The sequence below is a fragment of the Myripristis murdjan genome, chromosome 13, assembly GCF_902150065.1.
Source record: "Myripristis murdjan chromosome 13, fMyrMur1.1, whole genome shotgun sequence".
NCBI lineage: Eukaryota > Metazoa > Chordata > Actinopteri > Holocentriformes > Holocentridae > Myripristis > Myripristis murdjan.
Window position 1 is genome coordinate 8257308 of NC_043992.1, and position 20068 is coordinate 8277375.

General features: G+C 41.1%; 1 long non-coding RNA gene across 1 annotated transcript in view; it reads left to right on the forward strand.

The window, feature by feature from the left end:
* Positions 1-20068, forward strand: part of LOC115369630 (uncharacterized) — a 46940-nt gene that overhangs the window by 16741 nt on the left and 10131 nt on the right. Inside the window, exon 3 of the long non-coding RNA XR_003929184.1 lies at positions 8048-8190. This is a non-coding gene — a long non-coding RNA (uncharacterized LOC115369630). The remainder of the gene's footprint in view (positions 1-8047; positions 8191-20068) is intronic.

The following is a 20068-nucleotide window of genomic DNA, read 5'->3' on the forward strand; positions in this document are numbered from 1 at the left end:
ATTCTGCCCACAGTGATCATATCTTATTTTGGCAAGGCAGGCACATTGGTGGAAAAGGTGGCAACAAAACTGAATGTGGCAGCTGTTACTGCACAGCCACTCTTATAGGAAGCAGAGATGACAACTGGATTGTCAATTTTGCATATGTTATCCTGGGAGGAAGAGAGCAGAGGCTGCGATTGCCCCATGGTGGCACTGACATTTCTATGAATCTCCTACCCGATGGGCATGATGATTTCTGCCCTGTGGATGAATTCATTTTGCATATTTTTTTTTCTTATCCACATAACATCCAAATATAGATCACATTTTAATACCAGGTGTAAATGGGGTCATCGAACTCCACTAGGACCCATCAGAGTATTGTCAGTCAATGTCAGGTGGACGCCTCCCTTGGCCTACATCTGTGCCAGACAAGAGTCCGGCTCTCCTTTCATCTGGAATCTCACTGAGGCCCTGCCAATAGCTTATCCACAACCCCCCTGTCATAAATCATATGGTGGCTGATACCAGCTCTGAGGCCCACTGCTGCACTGTGGAAGGATCACCTCATACTGAGTGTGCTCCAGACTGATCAATATTTGATGCTGTCTTTTTACAAGATCAGATTTCAAAAATAGAAGGGTGATTGTATTTAGCTATCTCTCCCAGGCTGAGGGAAAGGAAAGGTAATGTTAAAAGAAGACTTTTAGGCTACTGTATGTGAGGACCTGACCCCTGTCTTTATCTGGGAATAAAATTATGTAGAAAAGAATATAATCCCTCTATTAATTTCAGCTCATTTGTCTGGGGCTCTGATCATGGTCATGACCTGCAGTATCTTCAACTTCTTTTGTGGTATCATCTTAACTTTTTCTTTCAATTGTTAAGGATTGGGAGGTTTCTAAATTTTCTATCACATGTGATGCAGTTGCCACAGTATTACAGTCACGTCTTTGTCTGTATATGTAACTGCTGAGGCATTCAAGAAAGTAGAGTGCAGACCTGTTTGTTCAAAGCCACGCCCCTTTTGGCGATGTTATTGCCATAGGACACGCCCCTTTCCAGCCAGTTACTGGGAAAAGTTGGGCAGCGCCACCTTGACCCATGGCAAACCTACCCATCATGTAGTGTGGTGTTATTTGGATGTGTTTGGAAAGTGTGGCCCTGTTTGTGCGCCCCCTGCAGGATAACTGTCCTGAAAAGTTAATCACTTCTTTTTTACCCCATGACCAAATTCCCTGCCAAGTTTTGTGGTCTTACACATATACATTTGGAAACTACCACTGTGTTTGTAGAAACAGGGGTGGGACAAGATTAATAGAAACATGAAGTATACATTTTATAGAAACTACACTAAACATGCAGAATCACTGGTGTGGTCCTTTAAATGTTGGGTGCAGTCAGTGATTATGTTGGTCAATCCACGACAGGATGAATACATTCATTAGACCAAAGTTATTGCAGACCCCTCACCTTGACCCATAACTATGGTTGTCAATAGCCACAGGGCTCCAGAGTTGATTACATGGCTTCATATTTAATAAAGTAATATCCCCACAGTGTCTTGGGCTCTAGTCAGCTCCTGTCCATCTTCACTGTAATTACTTGAGCCCTTAACCAGGCCCCTGACCAAAATCCAATCTAGCCTCACCAGCCAGCACCTAATCCGCCTTAGATAAACAATAATGCATGTATAAATTGAATGCGAAATATTACATTTGGAAACATGAAGGAAGATCAAACAAGAGCGTCAGAGTGGTATCTTACAGGGATGTGGAGGTCAGGGGTGCACAATGAGGGCGGGGGTGGCAATAGAGTGGGAGGAGACAAGGCTTTTCTGCATGTCAAATACGGGATTTGAAGACATGTCTGAAGGTTAATTTGTTTTCGATTCTTAAAGCAAAATCTTGTAAGAGCATCTCATCAAAACGAGCGGGGCCACAAGGTCAGGAAGGTTAGCAGCGATGGTGCACATCAAAGCAACCTGGGGGGTAACGCCACCAGCTCAGAAAGCTCTCTGTTGGATTAAACCAAGACAGTGTTTGTACCTGAGGCACAGTTCAAGTGAATTCTACTCTTACATTAGTTTTGATGAAATGAAGCCAATTAATATGGACCTTAAAAGACAAAAGGACCTTTAGTATCACTGCAGAGTCATTAGAACAGCTCCAAAATCCAGATACCATTGATATCAGACTCAAAACTTGGGAAAATTATGTCACGTCTACAGATCTGGATTCTTCTGGGCCGGAGCATTCACCAGGAATGGGCACTATTTTAGTTAAAAGTACTGGATCTGAAATGAGGCGTGTAGCGAATCTGAGCCAGAGAGTGGTGAAGCTTAGAACTGATGTACCAAAAGTTTTATTTTGTTTGCTGTCACATAAACTATTTGTTCTTTTTCATAAACCATTCGTTTCACCATAAGAGCTACAAACACATGAAAAGAAAACAAAAGGACAAAAGAACAAAAAACCCTAAAATTAGCTCTGACAATGTAATAATGCTCACAATTACTGTAATGCAGTTTATACAAATGAGTATTTCTGTAAAGGGAAAGCTAGAAAGCCAACATCATGGTGCCAACCAAACCATTAAAAACCTTTTAGATATAAAGACGATATGTTTAAACACCAGTTTCCACTAATAAATCATTAGATTGCATAAAAAAAATTACGAAACACCTTTGTTCCCGTTCCAGCTGGGTGCTTAATTATAACATGAGGAGAGCTTAGTTGGTGCTCGACAAGCCTGCAGCTGTAGCTTCTGTGCTCAGGTATTTTTGTCAGTTTCCCCATGCGCGACATCTGTATGCCACCTGAGGTTTCAAAATAAAAGTTTCAGGAAATCACAACAGAGCACCGCCAGAATAAATCCTACAGGAGGTATCACCATATTTGTGGTCCTCCTCGGGGGTTATTTACAGGGCGCCCCCTGGTGGAGCTCTGGTTGAGGTGAAGTGGGAGAGCGTTGGTTTTATACTGTTGGGGAGGAGAGGGCGGAGCTACAGTCTGGGTTTGGAATTGAACAACAAAGAGAAAAACGAGGTGACAAACAAACAGCAAACAGCAAAATGGGCCAAGTGGCTTCGTGTTGGTTTATATAATTAGGGGTCAAGTTTCAGTTGATTGTTAATAGGTGATGAAATCGCATAGTGCAGCTTTAAGCACTGAATAATACGATGATGCAAAGTTCAAGTAGCTAAAGTTAGGCCTGTGCAACATGACCTTGATATCAAATCCCGATGACGATACATATCACGATATAGGACATTTTCTGTAAGTTATGACATTTTGAATCATACACTTGACAAATAAAAGGCACTTTTCCCTTTTATTTGGAAACTGTAAATTGTCAGTTCCACTCCTTTCCTCAGGCCCATTTTAGTGGGGTGCAGGGGATTTTTCAGAACCAACAGATCCACAGAGGATGCCATCTCCACTGCTCTCCACTCAGTCTTCACTCACCTTGAGAAAAGCAGCACCTACACCAGAATGCTGTTTGTTGATTTCAGCTCAGCTTTCAACACAATCTCCCCCATGAAGCTGATTGGAAAACTGAACACTCTGGGCATCAGTACCACTCTCTGCAACTGGATACTGGACTTCCTCACAAACAGACCCCAGTCAGTTCGGATTGGCAGTCTCTCCTCCTCCACTCTAGTGCTCAACACCGGAGTGCCCCAGGGCTGTGTGCTCAGCCCCCTCCTGTTCACGCGGATGACACCACCATCATCGGACGGATTTCCAACAATGATGAGTTTTCATATCGGGAGGAAATCAACCATCTTGCAGAATGGTGCACAGAAAACAACCTACTGCTCAACGTCAGCAAAACCAAAGAGCTGATAGTTGATTTCAGGAAAAAGGAGGCAAAGACACACAACCCTGTCTACATCGATGGAGCTGAGGTGGAGCAAGTGAGCAGTTTTAACTTCCTGGCAATCAACATAACAGAGAACCTGTCATGGACTTCACATATCTCTGCCCTGGTTAAAAAAGCTCAGAAACAGCTGTATTTCTTAAGGAAACTTAAGAAAGCAAAATTCCCACACCAAGTTCTTGTCAGCTTCTACAAAGGAGCAATTGAAAGCATCCTGACTGGAAACATCACAAACTGGCATGGGATGTGCACGGCCCAGGACAGGAAGACTCTGCAACGAGTGGTTAAAACTGCCCAAAACATCATTGGTACCCATCTACCAAGCATCAGTGATATCGGGGAGGTGAGGTGCCTGCACAGAGCCAAAAGGATCCTAAAAGACAACACCCACCCCAGCCACAGCCTGTTCACCCTGCTGCCGTCAGGCAAAAGATACAGAAGTATCCGCTGCCGTACCACCAGACTACAGAGCAGCTTCTTCCCTCAGGCTGTGAGACTACTAAATGCACCATCTGCACTCCTCCATGTTTAATAATTTTATATTCTATACAATCAATTAATCCATCAAGAGGGAACCACACTTTAATTTCATTATTCAACTTGTTGTAGAATGACCAATAAACTTCCTTGTATCCCTTGTATCCCTTGTATTTTCAGGGGCAAATAAAAGGTCAACAGCAGATGCCAAATAGAGGTGGTATACCTAGATTGGAAAGGCTCGACTTAAATGGAACGAAACCTTGATTAATGTCTTTAGGTCTGATAGATTCATTAAAAATCCCATGAAATGTACTCTTACTTTCTTGATTTGATGTGTTTCCTGTTGAAACAGGGTGTTTGGGTGGGACACGGTGCAGGTAAGGATCACTCACATGTGCAAACCAACAGGATCTCAGTTTGGGAGAGAAACACAGTTTTAGTTGTGGATAAGAGGATGTTTGTAAAGGTTGTATTGGTTGAAATTTTAATTTACAGCCACTTGTGCAGGATGATGTCACTGTTTAAGAAGCAGAGGTCATGTGAGGTCATCTCATGGGGACTTTAAGGCTGAAATTTTCCTCCAGACTTCCTTTGTTCTTCAGTTTGTCTTTAAAATCACAACATGACTCGTCACACAGGACTGGATCCTTCTCCCCTTTGAAGATCAGTCTTTCCTTGTCTGTTTTTGTTCGCACCGTAGTTTCTGACAGGAGAAAGTCAAACGTGTGGTGGGAATCCTCACAAACTCTGTGTGTCGCATCAAAAAATAGAGTGGGCGCATCCATCAACGCCAGCGTGAAGCATGCATCAGCATCGCGTATTTGATGGACACAAATAGTTGAACAGATGCGCTATTTAATATGGGAAAAGATAAAATTTACTGCTTGGCGCCCTGATGTGACACATGCTGTCTGAACATGGTGTCACAATGAATTATGTTGGTGATCACACGGGGAAACGTTAGGCACATTTACCTTTGTGATCACCTGAGGAATGGAACAGATCACGTGCAGGTACAGCCAAAAATTCACGCATACATCTGCATTTCTCAAAGTCTGACTGTCAAATGCCAGCTTGATTAATGGCTTGAGAGAAACAGAGTGGGGCTGAGAGGGAGTGTGTGTGTGTGTGTGTGTGTGTGTGTGTGTGTGTGTGTGTGTGTGTGTGTGTGTTAGAGGAGCTGATGACTCTGGGAAAAGAGTCAGGCAAGTTGAAGGTTAAGAGGGCAGATGAGGAGGAGGTCAGAAGAAGAAGGTGCAGTGAGAAAGCTGACCTGACGAGTGAGTTTCGAAATGATTTTCAAGACAGGGTCATTCACACTGCAACACTGGATTAAAAAAATAACAGTATTTCATTAGTAACAGCCTTTCTGAATGCTAATGGATGCAGACCACAAGGGTAAATACACACTGAGCCTTTGTACAGTTTGGGTGAGGTGGGATGTAAACAGTTTGATAACAACAGCGTCAGTGTGTTATGGATATATTGCATGATATAATATGATTAGTCTTCGAATAAATACAACCTGGTAGGTGGACTGTGCATTGATTTAAAAAAAAAAAAAAAAAAAAAAAAAAAAAAATACATTGATATTTGAAGGAACAACAGTCTGTATGGGGACCGTTTTATCATCAGTATCTACTGGGCCAACTGCACGTAACATAATTTTACAACTGAAAATATCCTATGAAATTTTATTTGGTTATGAGGAGTTCATTTGTCAAAGTGAGAGAAATATTGATGTGAAAGGTGTTATCATTTTGTGGCTCTTTGGAACATTTCTGAACCCTCTTATTTTTCCGTATTTATTTTAAGAGAGCTTTTTTAAAGAGCTTTTTATTTATTTATTTATTTATTTTTTTTGGCCATTTCAGTTTTATTTGATAGTGATAGTATCCACTCCACTTTTTAAATATACTCGGTGAAATAGCATATCGGAAACTGACACAGCCATTTTAAGTCTACAGTATTCCACTATGTTGATAAAGAACAGACAAAGTAGATTAAAGCTGCTAAGGTTGTGAAAGCGTCTGAGGGATGAAAAGTGCTTACGCTTAAGTAACAAAGGCTAGTATTTTCTTTTTTTTTTTTTTTTTAAATGCAGCTTCTGAACTGATCAAAACTGACCTCAGTTATGGAGGCAGTTGTCAGTAGGGACGAGTCAGCGTTACGGCAAATATTTCTGACCCCATTCATTTTCACAAAGAGTTGTGAAGTGGGTGGAGCCACAAGTTTCAAAAGTATTTTCCCTGTTGTTTTTAGAGATTTTACTTTGAAAGACCAGATTGAACCGTGTTCTCATTAATATTTGTATTTGATTTGTGCACGTTTGTTTGTTTTATTGTGTTAATTGTTTTAATGTTTTTTGTAAGGACTGCAGATGGAAATTAGCTTCCCTGCTAAAGGCCCATTTATGCTCCCTTTACGTACGAAAATGTATACATCAAACGATGTTTCCGTCACTGCCCACATACTTCCATGCGTCCTTTTTGTTGGCATGTATGTAAACCAATATATCCACCAGGGGGCAGCCCACAGTCAAAAGTTAATGACAACATCAAACCCACATTTAATTCCCTTCCAGTCTCCTCCCAGCTGTTCTGTATCATTTGTTTATCCCGGTGTCCAGGAGAAGTAACATCATTGAGATGTTTATAGTTTCTAACCAACTCGCACAGCCTTTCCTCAAAAGGTTCTGCCAGTCTTATTTCTTCCTTGTGTCTCACTAGAGCTACATATCGGGTAGTGACAGCAACACTGCCCCCATGATTTCCGGTGGTACTGCTCCGTTTGGCCCGTACCCGTAAGCTTTATGGAAACGTGCAGAAATCGGACAAAATGAACGCGGAGCACAGACAGAAGGCTCCATCTGTATCCGGATATGTATTTAACGTTCAGCATATATGGGCCTTAAATCTGGTGCACTCATTTTTTTATTCTTTTGAATAACTTATGTAAGTGCACACTGTCCTTTATAAATCGAATAAAATAAAAATAAAATAAAGAAATTTGAGAGTGAAGTAGAAGGCGCACATGGCATCAGCCAACATCAGTTTGAACTTTATTTGTCCAACAGTGAGATTTCCTGAGCAGAGTGAGAAGAACAGCCTAGCCAGGCAAAACAAAATACCAACTGGTAAGATCAAACTTGGTGGCTTTAAAACATTTCGGCCTATTTACAATTTTCTAAAAGGTTCACTGTATCCTTTATGTGAAGATTAGACGGGCAGAGCACTTGAACAACTAGAAATAAGTGACTAAACTGCTGTGGTTCCCAAGGTTTCCCCAATGCCAACCCTCAAACTGCAGAAAAGCATAATGATGCGCTGTCAGTGGTCATAATTTCAACATTTTGTCACTTTGTTTTGCATTTATATTTTTTGTTGCAGTTGAACCATTAAAATTCGATTTCTCTGTCATTTCTCTGTGCGAGAGCGAGAGGATTAGCCTTTCCTCTCTGTCAGCTTGACTGAAATGTGGTTTTCAGGAGATTTCTCCATTTCCTGCAATAAACATTTCCATAAAACCCAGAAAGATCTGGGAGTGACATGTCCCATGCCTCTGGTTCTTTTTGACCAAACACCAGACATCATCAGACTACGTCTTTCTCTTGAAATAGAGGCTGCTGCAGATTATAGCAGGCTTTTTGTGTTTCCTTTAATTCTTGTTTTTTTGTCTACCCATGCCTCATCTCTGCTCTCAGGTGTGTGACCAGCTGGAGGCCGTGTGTGATTTCTGCACCCCATCACAAGCTCCACTGGAGATTTAAAACTCTCCAGGGGGGCTTCCCCGTACGACACAAGCCAGATACAGATCCGAGCTGCTGTGTGCTGCCGTCTTCAAAAGGTATATCGCTCTTTGTATGCCCCGGCAAAGGAGGACACAGAGAGCTTTAGGTCACATGACTGAATTCGTATAAAGATGCAGTTCAGATGACTGAAACAGGCATATGGAGGGCCATAATTAAAAACCACTGTGCAAGAAAATACCATAGCTGGCAAAGATTAACTTCATGGGACAGTTTCCTGGACAGAGATTTAATTAAAGCAGGACTAAGCTTTAACCCAGAATAGCTAATTATGATGTAAAAAGTGAATTTCCAAAACACATTTTAACTTCAGATTAGTTACTTCTGGACTCTGCAGACCAGATTAAGAATAAAATGAAAATCTACAAGATTCATTTTTAACTAATTTCCAGCTAACTTCCAGGTAATTTTTTTGCTTATTTGCTCATTATCTTTCTTCCATGTTTTTCAAAGGAATCAAGTGAGTTTACTCAAAGGGTTAATTTGAAAACCCAGTGAACGCTCATAAAACTTGGACTCAACCTAGAGAAGTCCAGAATTGTGTGAAACTGGAGAAGAAACGCGATGAACGCTGTTTCTCCTCTGACAAACGACATTAATCTGATGCTAAACTTGCTGATTTTGATGTTTAATTTAAACCTCAGGGCAGTCATCAACCTTTAAACTGGAAATCAGATCATTTAATCCAGACTAAGATGAATCTAGATGTACTAACAGTCCATGGTACAGAAAGTGAATTTCAGATATTCCAGTTTAAAAGGACATCTTAGTCTGTGACTCCCGTATGTGTAATCACAGTATTCGAGTTTGCGCTGGGCCCATATGCCAGAGGTCTGCAGTGTTTCCCATCACCTTTTAGTGAAGGATCAGCTCACTTTGGACGGACACCAAAAAAACGTACCACGTACCAGGTCTATCCACGGCTTTTGCCTGAGGGAAAACCTGAGGTTGCCTGAGGTTGAGTTGAGCCGTACCGTGCAGTGGAAAAGCAGCTTATATGGTAGTGGGAACCACAAATCCTGTCACCAGCAGCAGCCCCTGTTGTACCGAGAGCTCTTTCCTGCATGCGTGAGCCTTTCTCCCAGCCGTCATGGAGAATCTGCATGACCTTCCTCACTGTGGGGTCCTTTGTGTCCTCCAGAGCTATCTTTGTTAACTGTTAAGTGTTGCATAGACCATGACTTGATGGCGAGCCAGATCTTTCTCCGTTTCACTCTATGCTCAGTGAGCCTGGCTTCCTTTGTGTTGAAGCTTCATTATCAAGCTCAGTGTGTGTGGAGACATGTCACAAATTTTGTCTTTGTAATTCCCAAAAGAAGCTTGTGCTCAGTTTTTAGAACAACCTCATGCCAAGTTCACACCACAGAGCTGTCCAAGTCGTCAGATCGCTGCGCTGTTCACATGACACAGCTTGCTGTCTTAAATCAGGATTCTTTAAGTTGTAGTAATGTTCACTCTACATGAATGAGCAGTGACAGAGGGGTCATACATTACAAGATCTTTCACCAGGAGGAATCCCCAACAAGTCGGTCTGGTCTCCAAATGACGTTTTGTCACAAAAAACATGAGAAGTGACAGGGCAGAAACCTGTCTGTTTTGCAGAGAGAGTTGGCGATAAATAAATATTTTTGCAATAAAAAGGTAGATATTGCCTGCTTGTGTTATGCTTTGGCAAAGTTGGAAAATGTTGTGTATGCCATTGCCAATGTAGAGGGTGTGTGTGGATGTGTGTGTGTGTGTGAGCAAGAGAGAATGAGAAATGGATGGGTTCAGGAAGGGAGCTGCTGCACATGACAGCAGAGAAGCTTGTGTTTTGTGGTCTCAGTGGCTGTAGTGCATCCCAGATATCTAGCAGGCTAAACATCTAGATCTGTTGGTGACACATCGGCGAGCCTCTCAGCTCGCGTCTTTGAGCAGTTTACTCATTTTTATTTGCGAGCACCGAGTGAGTGCCAATTTGCCTCTGATCTGGGGCTTTTGTTTGGCAAGCTCCAGAAACTTTCGGCGAATGGAAAATCAGGGCTAAAATCGTCTAGGGTGAACTTGGCATTAGGGAATCTAAAAAAAATCCTCTAAACCAAATGCCAACCCCAGGATTTCCATCTAAATTTGGGTGTATCAACGCTTTGCTGCTGTCATAGTGCAGGAAGCATACACCACTGGCTGCCATTCTCCACCGTGGTGTCGGTGGTGCAGAATGGCTCCAAGGCCGTCCTTTGAGGCATTAGTTGACACCAAGAACACGAGCAGAGGTTCACTAGCTGGGACCTGTAACAGCTCCATCCATTCTCTCTCAAGCTCATGGCCTTACTGGAACTCTCTGTCATGATGAACCAGTTTCCTCACATAGGCTGGCAGGTTTGGGATGAGTTTATTCTCAGATTATTAACCATTCCACCTTCTGAACCCTTTCCTTGTCTCTGGGATTATCTGTGTCATGTATATCTTGTAATTTTGCCTCATCTGACTGGATTCCTGGATTTTGTCCGCAAGGAATGAGATTTCACCGACACTGAACTGACATTTGCCCCTGTTCAGTTTGAGTCCTTATTGTCTGTGATTGTGTTGAATCAGATCATGCACACATACCCTGCAGCCTTTGGATCATCTGCTCCATTGCTTGGTGGAATATTTTGGGAGCAGACCTAATCCTGAACCAGCAAGCTTTGTATGAATTGCATCTGAACGATGTGTTGAAAGTGCACAACCTAGTACTGCCCTCATCAAGTAGCAGCTGCCAGAATCCATGTGACAGATCCATCTTAGAGGAATTTTGCTCCATTACAGTTTCAGTTTCATCTCTCTTTGGAATCTGATACTATTCCCTTTTGATACTGGCGTCAAGGCCCTTAGGATCCATGCACATGTTTTTTTTCTAATGTCCTGGACTTGACAGACACCATGGGTTTCTTAATCTTTATGACCTTGACATTTTCCGTGAGATCCAACTCTCTCCTCAGTCTCTCTTGGATTGCAACTGGAACCCTTCGGGGTGCATGAAACACCGGCTGTGCATCCCCAGGGTCTTCATCTTGTCTTCATCTTGTCCTTTGAAGCTTCCTGCACACAGCCTGGTACATTGATCGTATAAGAAAGTTTCAACAATCCCACGACAACGTTCCCAATATTTTCATATGTCCTTCAGGCATCATAAACAGTGAGCTGGAAGCCTTATCTCTCACAATGACCCTTAGTGTACTTGTCCCTGTGTTTCAATGCTTTGTTCATTGTATGCTATCAGTGGTATGGTCCTCCTTGATTACCTTGGTTTCACCTGAGATTTTGCACATCCCTAATGCTGAAGTTTGCTTTTGCACCTGTGTCCAGCTTAATGGGAATAATGTTGTCATTCATCACGAGCCATCCACACGATTTAATCATGGTCAGGACCCATAGAGAGGCATGCACATCTTCCAGGCTCTGAGCTCAGTTTAGGTTCAGTCTGCACCTTCCTACAAAAAAGTGCCTTAGATTCAGTCTGTTCTGTTTTTGTGGTACTGTATGTCCAGTCTGTGAGGATCCAGCTCTGCAGAGTAGGTGGTCATTCTGATGGTAGCCATAGTTCAGAGCTTTCATCAGTATGTCGGAAGTAGCACTTGTTATGTAAGGATCAATATTCATTATTGCCGAATCCCAACTAGGGGAGATGGCTTAGAAACTTGAATGCCCCTGATTGTGGCACATACAGAGTGCACAAGTGAGTGGGCTGCAGTGTCAGCCAGGGCAGGGTCAACAACAACGTTGCAATATCCCAGATATGCCAGGTCACACTGAAATGACAGGTGAAACTGCAACCACTGACTTTTATCAAAACTAACTTACCGGAACGTCATAGTGGCCATAACTAAACAATGCTACAAATGGGGCAGAACTAAGCTACTGGAGCCTCCTAGTGGTGACATTTAAAGATTGTGAGGAACAAAGTGGTGTGCCACCCATGATGACCATCACACATGAACAAAGCTGTAGTTGGCACTTTGGATGTCATCCTTGAACAGAGATAACAGATTGGCCAAAGAAATGAACATGATAGTGAGATTACCTGGTACTTTTTATGGCTCTGTAGCAAGTTAGAATGATTCTAGTTCTAAATTTATTGCGCGAAAGAACAGCCAGCAACATATTTAATGCGCACAGCAATATTATTTTTTTTATATAATTATTTTTTAATTATTTCAGTTGGAAAGTGGCAGCAGAATTCAGTGGTTCCAGTCCACAATTCTGATTCTGACTTTAATATCAGAACACAATTTTTTAAAAAAAAAATTTTGCTGTGTGCTCTTAATCCTCCTCCATAGACCTGTAAGATGATGTGCCCATGTACACTCCTGATCAAAATCTTAAGACCAGTTGAGAAATTGCAAGAATTTACATTTTGCACTGTTGGATCTTAAGAAGGTTCTAACTAGAGCTTCAAAATGCAAAAAGAAGAAATGGGAGTGAGAAAAAAAAAAATTGAGTAAGCAACAACCATTAAACTGAAATAGGCTGTTCATCAGCTGATCAAAAGTTTAAGAGCACTGCCTTTAAAAGCCCAAATCTTCACAAAAATGTGGATTCAGTGTCATTTTCTGTCAGGTATCCACACTGTCATGACCTCCTGATGGCAAAGGCAAAAAAGCTCTCTGTCTTTGAACACGGTCGGATTGTTGAGCTGCATAAGCAAGGCCTCTCGCAGCGTGCCATTGCTGCTGAGGTTGGATGCAGTAAGACAGTCATTTTAAACTTCCTAAAAGATCCCGAGGGTTATGGAACAAAAAAGTCAAGTGGTAGACCCAAAAAAATTTCACTGGCCCTGAGCCGGAGGATCCAGTTGGCTGTCCATCAAGACACAGGACGATCCTCGGCCCAAATTAAGCTTGTCACTGGTGCCAACTGCAGTCTCATAACCATCAGACGGCATCTGCGAGAGAAGGGTTTTAAGAACAAAAAACGTCTTCAAAGGCCTCGTCTCCTTCAACAGCACAAAATTGCCTGTTTGGAGTGTTCATGAGAGCACCAAACATGGGACATTGAAAGGTGGAAGAAAGTTTTATTCTCTGATGAGAAAAAATTTAACCTTGACGGTCCTGATGGCTTCCAACGTTACTGGCATGACAAGGAGATCCCACCTGAGATGTTTTCTACACGGCACAGTGGAGGGGGTGCCATCATGCTCTGGGGGACTTTTTCCTTCAATGGAACAATCGAGCTTCAGGTTGTGCAGAGGCGTCAAACGGCAGCTGGCTTTGTGGAGATGTTGCAGGGGGCATCCCTCATGACTGAAGGCCATCGTCTGTGTGGTGATGACTGTGTTTTTCAACAGGACAAAGCTGCAGTTCACAATGCCCGCCTGACAAAGGACTTCTTCGAGAGAAATAACATCACTCTTTTGAACCATCCTGCGTATTCCCCTGATCTAAATCCAACTGAGAACATTTGGGGTTGGATGGCAAGGGAAGTTTACAGAAATGGACACCAGTTCCAGACAGTGGATGCCCTCCGTGAAGCCATCTTCACCACTTGGAGCAACATTCCCACTAGCCTCCTGGAAACACTAGCATCAAGCATGCCGAAACGAATTTTTGAGGTGATTAACAAGAAAGCTTTTTTGCCTTTGCCATCAGGAGGTCATGACAGTATGGATACCAGACAGAAAATGACACTGAATCCACATTTTTGTGAAGATTTGGGCTTTTAAAGGCAGTGGTCTTAAACTTTTGATCAGCTGATGAACAGCCCATTTCAGTTTAATGGTTGTTTGCAATAAATTGCTTACTACTTTTTTTTTTGTCTCACTCCCATTTCTTCTTTTTGCATTTTGAAGCTCTACTTAGAACCTTCTTAAGATCAAACAGTGCAAAATGTAAATTCTTGCAATTTCTCAACTGGTCTTAAGATTTTGATCAGGAGTGCATTGCTGTAGTGTATGGTCCCAGAGAGCTGTAATTTTAAAGCTGTCATGTTTAAGGAGCTATGTCTTGAGAAGGCTGTCGAATCCCCTGCCACCACCACCCATGTTGTCACTGACCAGTGATTGATGAACCTCCTCTCCTCCCTGGCAAGCTTCTTCATGGCGTTGGCTGTGTGGCAATTATTGATTTCATGTGGAATGAAATCCCTAATGGCAGTAGCTGTTAAACATTTAATAATAGGCTGATAACAACACAGCCAATACAGTCAGGACTTCATTATTTTCACCTAAGGAGGATGAGACTGATTTTACATGCAAATGGCGGTGGTGGGGGGTGTTTTCAAATGCAGCGGTCTAGCTTCCTTCACTTTGGCTCCTTCCTTTTTGGTGCACGGTAAGGCTGAGCCACATCATATCGTTCATGATAATACCGGTTTTGTTGCGTAAAAACAGATCATTTCTGTGTTTTCAACCAGAAATTGAAATTAGAAAATCCAGGGATGTTGATTACATGTTGTGAAATCTTTTCTACCCCCAGATGATTTGCAAAAATATGTTTTAGCTGTAGTAAATGTGCCAAACATTCAAACTCACTGGTTTGGTCCTATCTGAAATACACGCCTAGGCTCTACACTCCAGCAAGTTGTGTTGACGTTTTCTGCACTAAATCTGAAAAATTACAATCCTTTCCTTTATTGCAGATCTTAAGCAAAACAAAGTCCTGATATGTGTTGACAGTGCACTAAAACATTTCCTATTATTGTTCCTCCTGGTGCAGAGTGCCTCTTTGTCTCCAATCAAAGAATTTATTGATGATTAGGCATGTGGAAAACATCCAGCTGACATTTAATGCCAGTTAATGAGTGCCTGGAAAAGTGGCCAAGCGCTGTGGTGCCCGTGGCTTTCACAGGGAAATATGCAAGCTGAACTTGGTTAAAAGCTATTGTACATGTAGTGCCATTCCAATTTACATGCAGCCCCAGTCAGCAGAGTTCCCAAGTCACCTGATATGTTGCCTGCCGAGTCAGTTGTCTCCCACTGAGTCAAATACAGCTTGATTACACTTCACACTAGCCAAATTATAATACAGATAGCATTCCACCTATTAACCATGGAGCTGCTTGAAATGTGTGCTTGTCCCCACAGTGTGTGATGTAAATTGGTATGTCACATTAAAACTGACACCAGTAATTCTGTGCATTGTGAAGTTATTGGGTGCCACATCTTATGAAACGTTGTGACAGCTATGCAGATGAGCGCATTTCCCTGCACATAGTCAATTTGACACAGTCACAGGGGAGAGATTGCTTTTTGGTGCGTAATGAATCCACACAAATTAAGAAATTACCTTTTGAGTGAAATAATTTTTCCAACTGTGCTCCCTTTTAATTTTACTTCAAAGGGTATTTAATAGTTACTGGCTCAAATGTTTCACCAGGTTGAGACTGAGAAGAAGCTTTTGGTTAAATGTTATTAGTTATTTTCAGCAGATTCAGCTGTGGATTTCAAGTTCAGTGTGGTTTCAAATATAATAGTTTATATTTTTATTAGAATTTTTCCCACAAATCAAAGGGAGCACCAGTCCCGAACCAATAACTCACACATGTACACACAGACACACACACAAACACCGACAGGGAGAGGAGTGCAGCTGTTGCATGACAAAACTAGACAAGGAAAACCTAGACGTCATTAAAAAAGTACTCATAACAACCAGTCGACCCTAAAGCCAAAAAAATAAATGCATTTAAAAAAGTGGTCCAGCCAATGAAGAAGAGAACCAAAAAAAGAAAGAAAAAAAAAACAATGCTCGTCCTTACAGGTCTAGTACATAAACCTGATTAACAAAGTTACAACCCAACAACAACATTTATGCAAAAACAAAGCAATGTGATGCAACTACAAAGAATTCATATTGAGTCCGGGTATTTCATTAAGGGACCCCAAGATTCTTCCCATTTATGTTGACACTTTAAGTTATTAAATCGTAATTTCTCCATGTGAATGACTGAAATAAGTTCATGCAGCCAGTTTTTAAAACAAGGTGGGGTGAGTGCCTTCCAACCTTTGACGATAAGCTTTTTCGCTAGTATCGAGCCCAACAATAGACCTGTCTGGATGTGTGGAGGAAGAGATAGAGGGTCCTCTGAGCATCCAAAAACAGCCAAGTCTCTGTCTGGAGAGAGTGTCCGGCGATATACCCCGGGAAAAAAGTAAAAAATACTTGACCAAAATGAAAAGATTACTGAACAGTCCCAGAATGAATGAAGCAAGGTGGCATCATTTGATGTACATTTATCACAAACTGGAGACACAGAAGGATAAAGCCTATGTAACATAACCTTACAATAATGGAAACGATGAATTACTTTGAACTGTAATAACCTATATCTACTGTTTATTGAGCACTTTTGTACATTGGAGAGTGCAGTCTTCCATATTTTGTCAGGCAGTACAGCATTCATTTCTCTTTCCCATGCCTTCTTAATATAGGATGATGATTCACAATCATTAGAAAAGAAATTTACAGATTTAGAAATAAGTTTCTTTCTGTCTGGAGAAAGTGAAAACAGGTCCAGGAGAGTATGGCCTCAAGTAAATTCAAATTGGGGAATGTTTTCCCTTACAAAATGCCTGAGTTGCATATAACGGAAAAAAAAATTTGAATGAGGCAGGTTATACTCCTGACTTAATTGACCAAAAGATGCAAACTCTCTGTCTATATAGAAACCCTTTATAGATTTAAGCCCTTTTACACTCCATGCAGCAAATGTACTGTCCGAAACTGCTGGGGCAAAGGCATGATTATGACAGATTGGTGTGTATATTGATACATTAGGAACTTTATAAACATGCTTGATTTGATTTAGAATCTTGAGTGAATTTCTAACAACAAAACTGTGACTCACTGATTTGACAGACGATGCCGTGTTGGTAAACAGTAAAAAGGACAGTGAGGCATGTGTCTTTTTTAAAGTTCCAATTTTATCCACAAAGGCACAGAATTTAGTGATTCATGGTCTGGAGACCCCAACTGCCAGTATACCATTGCCCGAGCATTAGCTGCCCAATAATAATCTTTAAATACTGGGAGACCCAGACCTCTATCCAGAGTGTTTCTAAATGAATGTTTTTTGGATAATCTATGTTTTTTGTAACCCCAGATGAAATCTAAAATGACTGTTTCTGTTTTTTTTTTTTTTTTTTTTAAATAGTCAGCAGGTATAAATACCGGTAAGTTTTGAAAAAGATATAAGAATTTTGGTAAAGATACCATCTTTATGGCATTTACTCTACCTATCATGGACAGTGGCAGGGTCCTCCAGTATTCTATGTTGCCTTTTAATTTGTCAATGGTTTCATCTAGATTCAGTTTGAGCAGCGATTTGGGATTTTTTGATATCTTAAGTCCAAGGTCCTGAACAATTTTCACTGGGCAATTTTGTAAGGCTATATTTCCTCCAATTGGCATTGGTTCACTTTTGGCTTGATTTTTTGGTGTAACCTGAAATTTTACTGAGCTGATGTATTCTAGAAGATGAAAGATACCCTCTTCAGGGTCCATTAAAGTGACTAGTAGATCATCTGCATACAAATTAACAAGACATTCTTTTGTACCGATTGGGATACCCTTAATATGAGGATGAGTTCTTATCCCAATTGCCAAAGGTTCTAATGCTATGTTAAATAACAGAGGGGACAGGCAATCTCCCTGTCTCATGCCTCGATGCAAACTAATTGGCTCCGATGACACTCTGTTTGTTATGACATATGCTTTAGGGGAATGATAAATCATTGCAATCCAGTCCACAAAAGTGTTTCCAAATCCAAACCTCCTCAGAGTTTCTAATAAGTACAGCCATTTGATGGAATAAAAAGCTTTCTGAGCATCCAGTGTCAAGACCGCTGCTTTGGTGATGTCACCCCTCTCAGAATATAATATATTTAACAAACGCCTCACATTGAAAAAAGAAAGGCTGCCAGGAATGAATCCAGCTTGATCTGGATGGATAATTGATGCTATTTGCTTATTTAATCTAGTGGACAGCACTTTGGTTAAAATTTTATGATCAAGATTGAGGAGGGAGATGGGCCTGTAATTAGCGGGATCCATGGGATCCTTTCCCTTTTTCAATAAAACGCACACATTTGCCTCATAAAGAGAGCATGGGAGTGATTTTCTTTCCATTGAATCATTGATCATCCTGAGTAATAAAGGTGTTAAAATGTCATGGAACGCTTGGTGAAACTCAGCACCAAACCCATCCGGTCCAGGACATTTACCTGTGGGAAATGATTTAATCACGTTGGCTAATTCGGCTATAGAAAAAGGTCTTTCCAAACAGCACTGGCTAGTCTCACTTATCTGTGGCAAAGTTAAAGAACTAAAATATTGAGAGTAATCTTCTTCTGTTGCAGTGGAAGTTGAAGCGTAAAGATTGGAATAAAAAAAACTAAACTGATCATTAATATCTTGTTGATCTGTAAATATTTGTCTGTCATCTGACTTTATTTTATGAATAGCCGTTTTTGCCAACTCCCCTTTAAGTTGTTTTGAAAGCAGTTTTTGAGGTTTATCACTTAGCTCGAAATGTTTTTGTTTTGTTTTTAACAATAAACTACTAATCTCACCTTCAAGGATTGAGTTGTATTCAGATTTTAATTTCAAAATCTTGTTGTAGTCAGACTGCAGTAGCGATGTATTTTATGTTTGTTCTATATGAGTGATTTCCTGTTCAATGTCATTCATTCTTTCCTTTTTTCCTTTTTCCTTGATGATTCAAAGGAAATAATAAGTCCTCTCATGGTGCATTTAAGTGCTTCCCAGAGAGTGGAGTCTGAAACCTACCCGTTATCGTTCATCTCTAGAAAGTCTCTCAGCTTTTTAATCATGTATTCCTTCAAACCTGGTGACGATAAACGGAGAGGATTAAATCTCCAGTTAAATTTTGGTTTGGAAACAACTGATTGCAGTTGTATTGTAACAGGACTATGATCAGAAATTAATCTATTATGATCATGTGTGTTGCTTATATTGGGGATGACGCCAGATTCCACTAAAAAGTAATCAATTCTAGTGTATGATTGAGGCACATGTGAATAAAATGAGTATTCTTTTTTGTAAGGATGTTGTATTCTTCAAATGTCTCCCTTATTCCTGGAAGTTATTTAATATTTGAACTGAATTGATTGTTGGAGGAGGTTTAGAAGATGATCTGTCTAGAGATGGGTCCAGATAAGTTGAAGTCTCCACTGACATACACCCTAGATGCACCATCATCTGGGAGTAATTCAAAAATTTTTCATAAAAAGGCAGGAGCATCTGAGTTTGGTTTCAAATATAAGACTGTTTGAATATGCAGCAGGTAAGATTTTCACTGCCCTGTATTACAAAATGACATATTTGTGGGAGGTTGACAGGGTTGTTGATCGATAGGGTTGTTTTTTGAAAGGCTACATAGCCAGGTGCTGAGACTCACGGCTTTCACTTCATCATCATGAACAGTTTTGGAACAAAAACTCCTCAAACTGGAGATTCAACACATTCTTAGCAGGCCGCCTTGCATCTCAGCTGCTGCCTTGGTTGCTGTCTGAGGGCCCGTTTACACATACATGGGTATTTTTAAAAACAGAGACATTTCCCTTCGTTTGTGCCCTTCTTTTACAGGCAAACGGCGAATTCACCTCTGAAAACGATTCTTTCTAAAAACTCTGGCCAGAGTGGAGATTTAGGAAAACTCCCGTTTCGCGTTTGCATGTAAACTGAGAAAAACGGAGAAAAACAGCTTTTTAGGCAGTCGACGTCACATTATGCATCACAGGAAGTTGCTTGTGTTATTCGTTGTTGTCGATATGATGCTTCTGATTGGCTTGCATGGCTTTCTCCTTCGTCCTACACCGCTGCCCATAGGCTTGGCTAGGGCTGGGCGATATGGACCAAAAGTCATATCCCGATATATTTTGGCTGAATATCGATATACGATATATATCCCGATATTTTTTCCGCAATGTGAGAGCAAATG